Source organism: Pediculus humanus, genomic scaffold, assembly GCF_000006295.1.
Source record: "Pediculus humanus corporis 1103172107444 genomic scaffold, whole genome shotgun sequence".
NCBI classification, from domain to species: domain Eukaryota; kingdom Metazoa; phylum Arthropoda; class Insecta; order Psocodea; family Pediculidae; genus Pediculus; species Pediculus humanus.
Genome location: NW_002987065.1, coordinates 127,560 through 138,568, shown reverse-complemented (window position 1 = coordinate 138,568; position 11,009 = coordinate 127,560). Strand labels below are relative to the sequence as shown.

Here is an 11,009-nt window from a genome sequence, read left to right as displayed (position 1 = left end):
AATTTTTTTTTCTTTCTTGTTCCCTTCGTCTCTCCTCCCCCCTTTCTCCTCCTCTTAAACAGGATACGAGTATATATAATAATAATAATAATAAGAAGAAGAAAAAAAAATGACGACGAGAAAAGTTTTTTTTTTTTAATAATCTCAAATTCCTTGAAAGAATTTTTTTTATTTTATTTATTTTTATTGTTTCCCCTCCTTCTACTCCCCCCTCTCCCATTCCCCGTCTTCTGGTTTTTTAAAAATCTTGTTTCTCTCTCTTTCTTTCGCCACGTTATGTTTTTTTTTTTCTCGTTTGTTTTGCGACGATAACGAATTTTTTTAAGAAAAAATTGACAGAAAAAAATCTTTTTTTTTTGTCGTGGCACTAACAAAAAGTCGAACGAACGTTACGAAAAAAAAAAAGGTTAAACGTTTGAGCAATCCTTTTTTCATTTTGTTTTTAAAAAGAACAAGTCGTCCTTTTTTTTTTTTTTTTTTTCGTAACCCTTCCTTTTATTATTTTTTCTTTTCATAACAAAAGGTAACCTGTATATAGTTACTAGTCAAAGGTTATTTTTAACATCTGCTTTCCTTTGAATTAAATCCTTTTTTTTAATATAAATTCTCGTTTTCTTTGAGTCTACGTTTTCCTTTTTTCCTTTTTTTTTTTTTTTTTTTTTTATAGAAAATTAATTAAGTTAAAATCAATTTAATAAAAGAAAAAAAAATTTTTTAAACCCTGGAGGAATTTTTTTTAAAAGTTTTTCAAACATGTCGGCACTTATTTGACAAAAAAAAAAAAATTCCCGCCAAAGAAACTTGTTTTTCTTACAAACAATTTTAAAATTAATTTATTTGTCACAAAATTTCCTCCAGAAATTTTCCTTTTTTTTTTCTTATCAATAATGATAATAACAATTTTTCTTTCCCGTTAAAATTAAATAAAACGACAAACGTGAATCATAAATTAAATAACAAAAAAAATTACTATTATTATTATTATTATTATTATTATTATTATTATTAATAATAATGAGTTAAATGAAAAAGGTTAATGTCGTACGAGGGTTAAATTTCCAGGTATTGGCATGACTCTCTCTCTCTCTCTTCCAGGTCGATTTAATGTAACGAGTAAAAAAGAAAAACGATTCGGTTGTCAATCGGACCGTACTGTGAATAATTTTTTTTTTTTTTAAATGCGTTAATTAATTTTATTACATCACATTTCCCCCTCCCCTCTCTTCCCTTTCTCTTTCTTTTCCCGTAGCTAATTCCACGATATTTTCAACGATAACGCAGCGTGTAAAGGAGAGAAAAAACGCAATGAAAGTCGGAAAAAATTCGCAACTTTATTAATATTATTATTACTACAGGATTTCGCAGACGTTTAATTATTTATGCGATCGATTGATTAATTATCGATCCACGCGATTTAAAATAACATTTAAGGGTTTATTAAGGAGAGAAATGGTTTTAACTCATGCACGCGACGGATGAAAGTAATAATAATAATAATTATTTAACGAAGATTTACAGCAGACGATTTTTTTTTTTTTTTTTAATTAACTCCAAGTAAATTTACGACACAATGTACTAATAATAATAATAATAATAATAATAATTATAATTATAATAATAATAATAAAAGTCGTTAATCGTATTGTTTTTAATTAAAATTTTTCATACGTAACTTTTCATCATTATTATTATTATTGATGTGAATTTTTTTTTTTTTTTTTCGCGACAGGTTTTTTACGTCGACTCGTCGTCGGTTGGAATTTTTTCATTCCGATAATAATTTTTAGAATGAATGAATGAATGAATGAATGAAATGTTTCGGATCGTTATTCGGGTTTAATCGTCGTGACATTCTACGTGCGTCTATCGTTTTTTTTTTTTTTATTGATTTACAAATTTTCATAATAATAATAATAATAATAATAATAATAATAATAATAATAATTTAATTATAATTATTATCATTATTATTATTAATAAATTTTTATTTTTTAAATAAAATAATCCCGCGTTAAACGAATAATAATAATAATAATTTAAAAAATGTTTTTTGTTTAGCCGGTAGCTGTTGGCAGGCATGATTGTAAATCGTGATTTGCATCGAACGTAATAATAATAATAATAATAAAACCCGGACGATAAATTTAAATTTTTTTTTATTTTTTTTGACACGATAATAATAATATAATAAAACCACGAATACAAACACAAACAACAACAAAACGTTAAAAAATTTTTTTTTTTTTAATAGTATTATTACTTCGCATCAATACAAGAGATTCCCTACCATTATTATCATTATTATTATTAATAATTTTTCAAGGTGTACTTAAATAAAAATGAAAAAAATTAATAATAAATTATTATTATTATTATTATCATTATTATTATTATGATTTATAATAGATGATAATTAATTAATCTTGATATTAATAAAGAAATATATGATTCCAGCAACGGTTTTTTTTTTTTTTTGTACGAAAGAATTTATGCCTGGAGAAGTTATGTTGAGACGACGATGATGATGATGATGATAATGATAATAATCTTTCACCTTTGACATTTAAAGACGCGTAAAAAAAAAAAAAAAAAAAAAAAAAAAAAAAAAAAACAATTTTCTCCCTTTTTTTCTAAATAAAATAATTATTTTGTTTCGATAACGGGCGTCGTCTGCTAGATCTCACATACAAGTGAGGAGTAAAAGGAAAAAGATCACGTATGCGTAATTTAATAATAATAATAATAATAACGCGCATAAAAATTAAATAAACGTTCGAATTTCATTTAAAAAAAAAAAAAATGAAAGTGAAATTTAAAAAAAAAAAAAAATTTACGAAGACTGATTAATAATAATAATAATAAACCATAATTTATAAACGTGACTGACAGGTGATTGTACGAACAAACAAACAAACAAACAAACAAATGCAGCAACACGAGTTTACGCCCTCGTTTGTATATATAAGAAAACCGATGAGCGGAGCGATTACTTAATAAATTAATTATTAATTAAAAAATATATAAATTTATTATTATCATTAATTAATGGCTCGGTTTGGGAGGAGGAGGAAAAGGGGAAATCGAAAAGAAAACTTGCGTGGGAGTTTGTTGTAAAAAATTTTTTTTAAAATTCGAATCATCACGACAAACAACGAAAACAATCCTCTCGGTTATTCCTCCTGCTACCTTCTTGTTTACGAATCTTATTATTATTGATTTATCGGGTAATTATTTTTTTTTGGGGGGGAAGGGGAGAAGGAGCAAGAGGAGGAGGAGAGAGGTGGGACGAGGGGCGAGGGGCAAGGGCGAGGAGGAGGGAAAATGGGTGGAAAAAAATTTTAATTTTTTTCGATGTCGTAATTTTTGGCCTGAATCTTTTTGTTTCTACTGGAAAGTAGCAACAAAAGAAAAAAAATTTTTTATGCGTTTTAATGCTCGCATATAAAGATATATGTATAACAGGTGGGTCAAAGGTCAATAGCGAAACAAATTTATTTTCCTTTACGTATGAACTTTAAAAGTTACACGGCCGTCATTAAAAACATTTATTTATTTTATTTTTTTATTTTTTCTCATCGGAATACGACGAGATCGATGAGAAAAACGCGCGTTTTCGTAATTTTCCTAATAAAAAAAAAAACAAAATCTCGAATCGTTTTTGAATAATAATAATAATGATAATAATAATAATAATTCGTTAATTCGATCGTAATTTTCATTAATTTAATTAAAATAAAAAAAAAATTAAATTTTTTTCTTTTTTTTTTTGAGGGAAGGAGGAGAGAGGAGACTGTTAAAAAATTCGCAATTATTTGGTTGTTGTTGTTGTTTGTAATGATTAACGCCTTTAGTGTAAAAATTAGTAAATTACCGAAAAACAACAACAACAACAACAATTTTTTTTTTTTTTACTCTTCGGCTACCACGACTTGAAATTATTTTCCTTCCGTTTTTCTTTCATACTTTCTTACCTACCCTCCTACCCACCTACCTACTACCTCTACCTTCTCTTATTCCCCGAGGGTAAGAAATCACCCGAACAATAATTAAAAAAAAATGTTAAATGATTTGTTTGTACACGGTCGGTCCTTCCAAAAAAAAAAAAAATTCTTTTATCCAAAATCGCCCAAAGCCTGACGTGAATTTATGTATAAAAAAAAAAACAAACCGGACGCCAATTTCGATTAGAGACGCGTCTTCTGCTATCAAAAACACGCATATCATTTTAATATTTACGTTTTACGCGCGTAAAAAATTTAAATATAATCATTAATCTCTTCCCTCCCTCTCCTGCCCCTCCCCTTTTAAATCGAACGATCAAAAAAACAAATTTCGATTTTACGCTCCGTTTTTCCCCCCCGGAGTAACGTTATTCTAATGACGTCATAACGGAATAATTTTTATTTTAAAATTTTATATTATCATTATTATTATTATGATGGAATCGATGAGTTGTTTTGTTTGTTTGTTTTAGGTGGGGGAGGTGAAGGGGAGGAGTGGGTTGGGAGGTTTCCACCGCATTTCCAACCGCGAAGAAAAACCATAACTGTTTCGTATTGTCCTGTCGTTTCGTTTTTTTTTTCCACGACCGTTAGAAATTAAAATCGCGACTTATAAGGCTTTCCCTTCGATGATGATGATAATAATAATAATAATAATGATAATTAATTAACGATTTTTATTACGGTAAAAAAAAATTTGATTGAAATTTTCATCGCAATAACGAACGAACGAAAGAACTCAACAACATCAGGTAATAATTCGACGTCGTTTTATTTTATTAACGATAATAATAATGATTTTATTATTATCATCATCGATAAATCCATATAAAAAAAAAAAAAAATTTTTTTTTTCGTAATTTATTTTATTTATTTAAACAACCGACAAATAAATTTAACCGAATGGAAACTAAAAAAAAACGAGGGAGGAACAAAACGGGGGGAGGAAGAAGGGGAGACCGCCGAATGGCGGGCGGGGGGGCAAAAGAAGGAGGTAAAAAGAAAGAAAAAGAAAGAAAATGTCGTAAATTGTATTGATTAATGATCGAATAAATAAATAAATAAATAAATTTCATTTTTTTTCTACTTATTGCATATATACGATTGGAATATTTAAAAAAAAAATGTCAGTGTCAATTCTTACCATACCCGTACAATACAATGAAAAAATTATTTTAATAATAATAATGATAATGATAATGATAATAAAATTAACTGAAAACGTCAAAACTCGGGTTAATAAAAAAATTGATGTGGGATCGAATCATTTTTTTTTTTTATTTTACAAACGCTCGTAACCTTTTGATTAAATTTATTTATTTATACCCCGTAGTCTTATTATTATTATTATCATCATTATCATTATTATCATTATTAATAAACATTTATTTATACATCGTGAATTTTTTAATAGTAGTTGAATAAATATAAAAATAATTTTTTTTTCCATAAAGAAAATTTTAAAAGTTCAAATCCTCCTCGTTTGTTTGCCGTTTGTTGTTTGTTTATTGGTTTGTTTGTTTGCGTATTATTTTTTGTTTTTAATTGTTTGTTTTGATAATAAAAAAATAAATAAAAATAAAAAAATTATTTACCGGTTGTTGTTGTTGTAAATTTGTGTGACATATCAGACACATATCGCGTGATGTCGATTGTGTGACGTCAGCAAAAAAGTTTGTAAAAAAAAAAAAAAACCTGATCAATTTAAATTTTCCGCATTTTCCCGTCGCTAAAAAAAAAAAATGGTGAATTTTTTTTTTTTTTTTAGAAATAATGAATTATTTTCAAATTGTCGAATGTTTTTCAAGGTGGCCGACATAAAAAAAAAAAAAAAAATTCACAGCAGGTTATCTAAAGACCTGATTTTGTGACACGAGTACCATTTAAATATTTTTTATTAAAGTTAAACATCGGACAAACAACAACCGCAACAACCACAACAAAAAATTATTAAATTTTTATTCGAAAAAAACCTTCCGGGTAACACAAATTTTTTTTTTTTTAAATTCGTGGGCGTGTCCACCAAATGCATTGGTTAATAATGCATTCATCATTTTTTTTTAAATCCCTCTCACGAATTCGTTGTAATATCTTACGCACTTACGCACTCACTCACGCACAAAATTCGTCTGCTAAAAGTGAAAGAAATAATAATAATAAAAAAAAGAAAAAAAAGAAAAGAAAAAGTTGATATTTGTAAATTTTTTTTGTAATATCTCCTAGCTCGCAAAATGTTAAAAATATTTAAATTTATTGATGACGTCATAGAGAGAAATCGATGACGTATTTATGAAAAAATTTCAAAAATGAATTAAAATTTTTGTATAAAAGGTCAAACAGGTGACAAAAATATTTTTTTCCTACTACTGACGTGTCGTTAAAATAAAAAAAACCAAAACCGGAAATGAAAAAAAAAAAAAAAAATTAATTAAAATATTAAACGTCAAATTTATTTTCTTCCCCCGCCCCCCTTTCCCTCCCCCGGAAAAAAAATAAATAAATAAATATAATCTCCGCGGGTGTCTAATTGTAAATATGTCAAAGGTCAATTTGTTTACCGTTGTTTGTGAAAAAAAAAAAAACCATTCGAATATATAATAATAATAATGATAAAAATTTCTTTCGCTATAATCGAACGTGTCGCCACCTATTTTATTAATTAATTTTTTCCATACATATATATAAATTTTATTTGTCACGTGATTATGATGATTTTTTTCATGAAAATCTTATTAAATATCATCATCATCGTCACCATCGTCGTCGCGTATTATTTATTTTTAGATTAAAAGGTTAGAAAAAAACATTTTTTTAATGTTACGTCATTTCCGGTTCAAAAAAAAATTATTTATTATTATTATCACCGAATCGTAATAATAATAATAATAATAATAATAATAATAATAATAATTGATAACGAAACGGATTAAGTAGTGGTAGTGGTAGTAAAGTCACACGTCATCAACGCAATTTATTTTTTTTTTAAAGTTTTCGAAAGAAACCCGTTAGTGCCTCCCTGCCGCGACTGCCGCGACTGCCACCACCCCCACCTCTTCCATATACCCCCCGGTTTAATTATAAAACAAAATGGCGAAATACAAAACCTCCTCCCACATAAAAACTCTTTTGTCGAAAAAAAAAAAAGGTAACAGGTACAACAACTCGATAGAAAGTAAAACAATCATAAGATGTTACCTAACGCGAATGTGCGTGAATGCGTGCGTGCACGCGCACTCACGCACTCGCATAAATTTTATTCGTATTCCTAAAACTATTTCAACGTATTATCACGATCTCAATTTATTTATTTATTTATTTATGATTTCGTAACGGAAAAAAAAAAAAAAAATTCAATCGAAGATTCTTTTATATGCGAGCCTTTAAGAAATCACGATTAAAAAAAAAAGTTTTTTGTCCCTCGAAAATGTTTTTTGTTGTTTCGAAACATTTTTTTTACGCGAATAAATGATTTTTTATTTATTTATTTATATTTCATCTTGTATTTTCCATCTTTGTCGCCGTCACGTTTTTAAGTTAAAGGCAAAAAAAGAGAGAAAGAGAGAGAAAGATGTGAAAAAAAAAAAAAACGTAATTGATATTAATAATTTTTTTTTCTTCGGTACGTTTTTCCAACGTTCTCCGTAATACAAGCATCCTGTTTTATTATTATTATTATTATCATTATTATTATTATTTTCACTTTTTTTTTTGTATTGGGAATGAATGAGTTTTTTGGAGAAACGAACGTTTCGTCCGCCATTAAAAAAATAAATTTTTTATTTCTTTTTCTTTTCTTTCTTTTTGTATGGAGATTAAGAAAAATCTTTCTTCCCTCTCTCTCTCTCTCTCTATCTTTCTCTTTCTCTCTCTTTTTATTCGGAATGAGTCAACTCGTTCTCATGATTAGGAATAATCTCGAAATTTTGTGTCCATGCATAAACTCATAGGTAAAAATAAATAAATAAATAAATAAAAAGTTAAGTAATGCGTACGACGTTATTAAAAAAAAAAAAAAAGAAAAATTAGTTTTATTAAAAAACGTTTTATGTCACTTTTTTTTTTACGTTCGTGATTTATTATTATTATTATTATTATTATTTTATATTTGCTGTCGTTAATATTTTGAATCATTTCCTTCGAGTCAAAAGTGACGTAAACAACTTTTTTTCGCGTTTGTAGTTGTTTAAAACAAATTTTATGGCTGTTGCTCGTACGATTGCTCCTCCCCCCGATCGCCCCCTCCTGTTTTCAGGATGATGCATCGAACGTAATATAAAGCGTTCGGAAAAAGAACGTTTGGATTAAAAGAATTATTATTAATAATAATGATAACGAAATTATCGAGTGGGCACAAACGAAACGATCGGTAAGATTAAATCTTAAATTCCGTAATGTGTGTGTGATGACGTAGACTCACGAACAAACAAACAAACAAAACAATTTTTTTTTTTCAACGAAATGATTTGCAATTTAAATTTTTTTTTTTTTTCTAACAGGTGTACAAACATTCATCTTTTAAAAATTTGCATTAACGTTTTTGTAAAAAAAAAAAAATCACTCAGAGTGTATTATCCGTCGGTCGGTCACTTTGATATCCGCCCTTAATCTTAATCCGTTAATCCGAAACGGATTAATACGTATAATGAAAACATGGCTTCGCACTATTAAAAAATAAACGAATGAATGAATATTTTTTTTAAAAAATAATAATTTGTCAATGGTCATGAGACAAAGGAAAGAATTTTTGTTACCCAAATTCTCTATCGTCTTTTTCCTTTGTATAAACTTTTCCTTTGATTTATTTATTATTATTATTATTATTATTTCGAAATCAAGTTAAACGTGTTCTTTTTTTTTTAATGTAATTACTTTTTTCTTCTTTTTGTAAATCGATTAATTTTTTCTCGTAACATTATTTACTGTCTCGATAAGTTATTTTATTTATTTATCAATTTTTTTTTATTGTTATGCCGGCGGTTCGGCGGTACAACGGCGGTCAACGGCTTCTGCAAACAATTTTTTATAAACAAACAAAATAAAAAAAAAAACGCATCCATTTGTTTTTTATCATTTTTTTAAAAATACACAGTCGGTTGTTTGGCGATTGGAATTTTTATCACCACAACCGCCACCACCCTCACCACCACCACCATCGCCACCCTAAACTACTAAATTTTTTTTATCGATCTAATTCCGACTACTTTTAAATTTATAATATTGATTTATTGATTTGATATATTTCCATTCACTTTCCTTTCGGATTTGACATGAGTTTAAAATCAATAATTAAAATATACTATAATAAATATTTAATTTTATGCCATACTAATACTTAAACTTGATTTTTATTTATATTAATTTTTTGTTCAGCAATGTTCAGAAAAAAATAAATCGATCAATCGATCGATCGTTCGATTTTTTTTTTAAAATTAAATGACAACATTAAGTAATTTGTAACGGTTTTAATGTATTTATATATTTCATACGAAAGTAGTAAAAAAAAATTAAATGGATTATCAATTTATGACGTAAAAAAAGTGACGTCATTTATTGATAACGACGTTGTTTGTGATAAGAAAATCGTTTATAAAAAAAAATTTTAATTCGAACTCGTAACGACAAATCGGAAAATTTGAATTTCGTTGAGTTTTTAATTTTTAATTTTTTTTATTGATTTATTATTAATAATTGATTAACAATTTGTTAATTAAATAATAATAATAATGATAATTGTTGATGAAAAAAAATAAAAATAGCAAAAAAAATTACCTCCCCGGCGGGGAATCGAACCCCGGTCTCCCGCGTGACAGGCGGGGATACTGACCACTATACTACCGAGGACTTGGGATTCACATGTTGGAAAATTCATACTCCGTTTACGAACTTAATGAAAATTTTTTTTCTTTACGATTCGAAATCGTTTTTTTAAAATAAAAAAAAACGTCACTTCCGGTTATTATTATTATTAATATTAATACAATATAAAATATAATAATAATCGTAACGATTGAAAAAAAAAATTTTAATGTTTTTCTTTCTTTTTTTCTTTTATGCATTTTAATAACGTTAAAAAAAACATTATGCAAAGTGTTGTTATTATTATTATTATTATTATTATTATTATTAATATTTCATTGCAGAACTAGTTTCTTATTTTTTTTATTCAAGAAAAACAACATTACTCAATTTTTTTTTTTTTTTTTGAAAATGTTTTTGGGTGCAAAAAAAAGAAAAGTTTTATATTAACATAATATTTTCGTTGTGCGCAGGTGTAATGGTGGTGGGGTGGGGTGGGGCGCAGGAGGGTGGAAAAAAAACTCGTTTCCTTCTTTTATGTGCATAATATCTTAAAGGGAAAAGCGAAAAACGAGTATTTATTACAATGGATTCGATATATTAATAATAATAAAGTCGTTTAAAAAACGAACGATCTTTGTTTGACCCCTTTCGAGAGACATCGAATTTAAAAAAAAGCCTCCGGAAAATTTCAAAAAAAAAAAAAAAAAAACAACGTCCCCCATAATCGGGGAAATAATAATAATCGTTATAAAATAAAATATGGCGGCGGTAAATTCAAATCGTAATTATGACGACCGTTACAACTTTGCCAAAAAAAAAAAAATTTTTTTAAAAACCGCCATTAATTTGTATTAATTTCGGGAAAACCACCCCACCCCCCTCATCCTCCCCCTCACTAAATATTTCCTTAATTTTTAATAAGAGAGAAAGAGAGAAAAAAAAATGGCGGATTTCCACTTGAAAAAAAAAAAAAAATTGTACTCGCGTTAGACTCCATATTTATACATTGATTAAGATTACGTAATAATATTATTATTATTATCATTATTATCATTTATTAATTATTCATACGTACGCGGAATGTAACGAGTTATTAAATAATAATAATAATTTTTTTTTTCCTACCCGATTTATTATTAATAAAATATCGATTCATTGATTCGTGTGACGTCATTAATTATATTATCCGGTTAGAACGTGCGGAGAAAT

The 11,009-nt window shown here is 27.1% G+C and overlaps 1 non-coding gene across 1 annotated transcript; it reads right to left on the bottom strand.

The window, feature by feature from the left end:
• Positions 1-9,770: 9,770 nt before the first annotated feature.
• Positions 9,771-9,842, bottom strand: Phum_PHUM091070. Its single transcript has one exon. It is a non-coding gene; the product is annotated as a tRNA-Asp (tRNA).
• Between the last annotated feature and the right edge of the window lie 1,167 nt (positions 9,843-11,009).